At 44.8% G+C, this 3,706-nt stretch overlaps 1 protein-coding gene across 1 annotated transcript in view; it reads right to left on the bottom strand.

Annotated features, from left to right (window-relative positions):
* LOC131883958 (uncharacterized) overlaps nt 1-3,706 on the bottom strand; it is an 18,662-nt gene that overhangs the window by 13,681 nt on the left and 1,275 nt on the right. The gene's annotated exons all lie outside the window — the stretch shown is intronic.

The raw sequence follows: 3,706 nt of genomic DNA on the forward strand, positions 1-3,706 counted from the left end.
GGCATCATGCCTAGCCAATTGAGTTTCAATTCGTTTCGAGGACGTTGAGAGACCTGATCGTGATTTCGGAGGGCAGCTTGAAAGGTACTCTGAAAATGAAAATTGGCTCCAGACTCGAGCTCTATAAAGACTATTAATAACATCTTTTACATACTTGGTAGGTTCTTGAACTTGGACGGAAGAGCTGTTGGCTTCAGTCTGAGGATCTTGAGGGTGGTGTCTTCTCGCTTTTACTTTCGCCTTTCGTGACTGTCTTGGCTCTCTTGCACATAATCAGAGAGCTCAAAGTGTTCACTACATACATAAGAATACTTGGATGCTGTCTAGGAGTCTCTTGGAATGGCTCTTTCCCATTTGAGCCTCAGTTCTTCGTGGGTGGGGAACAAATGGAATCGAATCCTCTCGCCGTTGCCATTGACACTTTTTTCTGGGGTGTAACCCGACTCACAACCCGGGCAACAACAGGTCCTTGGCATGATGAGACTGACACCGATCACGGTTGAACAAGGCTTCAATGTCTTGGACTTTACGTAAGGACCGTCCCTTCAGGGATCGTTAGCGAGCGAGAGTTGCTTCATTCCCCTCGTTTATAAGTTTCCAGCTTCAGTCAACTTGAGCTGCCAATTTCCCTGCCTCCCTGCCCACTTGCCCACCTGCCGATCTGCCCAGCTGCCTTGCCTACTCAGTACAAACAGGGTGCCAACTGGGCGCACCCTAGGCCAGAATGTGACAAGTTCTTCTCCCCTCCACCAGCAGATCAGTCAATTTGGCGGGAAAACAAAAGATATCAGGAGAATCCAGGGATATTATTTTTAACATCAAATGCATTGTTTTAGTTTGCAACACAGTTCATACAACATGATTGAAGCAATGGCAATATTTTTTGCGATATTTCTCTTTTAAGGCCAAGGAGAGATGTGGCTTCAAATTCATCCCTCACCTTGGCCACCTGAGTTCGAGTCAAAAGCAAAATCCGTGTCCTCTTCTGAAGAAGTCCCTGGTTAGATGATCAATAAATAGAAAACTTGTTTTGAAATCCATGTGGATTTTTGCAATGAAGTTTTCATCGAAAACTAATTACATTTTCCCACAATGGATTTCAATCTTATTCAATTATTTTTTTCACCGATTTTGGTGTTATAGACGCCGTCAACATAGCGTCATCAATTTCTGAAGCTATTATCATCTACCTCTCAAAGAAACGGTTTTTAATGGTGGCTCAATTAACATTACAAATTAGGCTTCGTTTCGAACGAATTTGGCATTCAATTTCGTTCAGTGTGATCAAGGGAAGGTTAATCTAGCATATGTATTCATATACTTAAGCATTAGACGTTGGCCTTTGACGAATTTAACAAGCTAACGAATTTCTTCCTGGATTAATGTATTTGTACTGTTTCAGACATGAGGGTCTGCGAAGGGATGTAGCCTTGAGAAAAAAAGGGAGAGCAGAAGTAGCTGCCTTTCCTTGTGGAACCTACTGCCCTACTTGCCTCTTTGGATTTGACCGTAGAGGAAACAAAACCTAGAGAGTGTGATACAAGNCCTGCCATAAGGCTTGCAATATTACTTTTATATAGTACTAATGGCTAGTAATAGTACTAGCCATTTGTGCGTTTTCATGCTGGCCAGATTGAAAAGAGCGACTATTTCGTCGGCCAGCCTTTTCGCACTTGCCGTGTCCGAAGACCCAGTGGCAAGATCGTCAACATACATCTGTTTAACAGCCTTTGCAGCTAATGGGTACGTTTCTTGAAATCTTTTGGCATGTTCCTGAACAACCCAAATGACCTGAAAAGGCGAGGACACTTCACCAAAAGTGAGCACTAACATAGGAAGTATTTTGATGGGTCCATTTGGTGAAGGTGTCCACATGAATCTTAAGTAATGATTGTCATTTTCAATGCCAATGCTTAAAAACATTTTGGAAATATCTAGAATCACCGTTGTTCGTTTGGAACGGAAGTTGGTCTAGGACGGACACAAGATCTGGAATTAAGTTTGGACCGGGATGAAGCAGCTCATTAAGTGTGTGTCCTTGCCTATTTGGCGACGCAGCATTGTTAACAATACGAACTGGAGTTGATGTCGATGTGCTTTTGAAAATTGGGTGCGTTTGCAAGTAGTAAGCACTGTCCGGTTTGTTGACATCGTTCATAATTTCCTCTGCCTATTTGTTGCTGAGAAACTGTTCGAACGCCTGATTTACCAATTGCAGTTGTTCTGCATTTTTTGCCAATTTATTGGTAATTGATTTCGAAACTGCCAAGCTTTTAGCAAAGTTGTCATTCAAAACGGAATGCTTAGACTGCTTCCAAAGAAGTTGTGTGAAGTACTTCTGAAGGTCGCTGTCATAACGGGTTACTTCCTTCATGGTATGTACAGCAATATTATTATCATATGATAATGAATGATCTTCTTCGATTATGTGGGTGGGATACGGCGAAATGCCGATGGTGTCCAACAGTCATAACTGTTGGATAACATAGCACAGGCACTAATCTGAAAGAGAAAACCTCTGGTTGGTTGCCAATTGAAGAGACAGCTCCTGCTAGGATTGTACCCAGCTTCGTGAAGACGGCTGCTGGATCATGAAGGCCCTTTCGAATGGGTGTGACTTGCTGAAGATGGGTGAACATCTGTTCACCAACCAAAAGGAGTCACCGTGCTAGGGAGGGCCCCTTCTGCAAACTGAATGCCTTGCAGGTGTTCAAACTGTTGAAGCTACAGGCTGCAAATCGGCCGTCACCTTAAGCGAGGTGCAAGCCTCAATGGCCGGGGAAGTGTAGGTTCCGTCCAAGGACTGTCGACGAAAGATTATCTTGTGTTGTCCCCGAATGATGACTTTCTTGCCCCCTGATACCGACATGGCTAGTGTGCACTGTGCTCCATTAAGGCCGAGTTGATCCGCGACCGAACGTTGCAGAATGGATAGTTGACTTTGTGAGTCTAAGATGGCCTGTACTTTAGCTTTGTCACCGGCATCTTTGATGACATATGTGGTAACCGAGTTGCACAAAACTCGGTGGGAAGGTTTGTAGGTCGAAGATGATGTGACATGATGAGACGACAGCAGTGCCAAAGGAGCATCCTTTTTGGTGGCCAAGGCCGACATTGTCGAGGGTTCGGGTGTGGTGTCACATATGAATTTACAGTGCATCTTATTGTGCACTGAGTACGCTTTGGCCACCTTGTAATATTTTGGCAAATGGCCTGGTGTAATGCACAATGTGCAGAGGCGGTGCTTGGTGATTGCCTGGTTCACTTCTTTTCTTGTCATTGATGACTGCCTCAGTCTGTAGCAATCGATTCCTCTTTTGTGCGATTTTGACGAAGAGAAAGGGCAGGCTGAAGACGGTTGATCCCTTTGAGGGGTGAATCACGATGGAAGCGACTTAGGAGCCGATGGCTTAACTCGTTCTTAGTCTTGGATTGGCGTCTGGTACGTCAGCTTGGATTGTTCCTGAATCACCCAGTAGAGGTCGTCACGGGTGACATTTGTACCTAATGGCGCCAATGGGTCGCGCTTAGAATCCTTGAATCTAATCGAGGCCCTCTGCACATCATCGGAGAGTTTCTTCTCACAGATGACCAGGAAAAGGATCAGCGCAACCTCATCTGCCCCAAGGTTCAGTCCCCTCAAGGTTTCGTCCGTCGCCATCATCAATGCCTGACTTTCCGTCATGCTTTTGGGACTGTTTAGGAT

Source organism: Tigriopus californicus, chromosome 7 (genome assembly GCF_007210705.1).
Source record: "Tigriopus californicus strain San Diego chromosome 7, Tcal_SD_v2.1, whole genome shotgun sequence".
NCBI lineage: Eukaryota > Metazoa > Arthropoda > Copepoda > Harpacticoida > Harpacticidae > Tigriopus > Tigriopus californicus.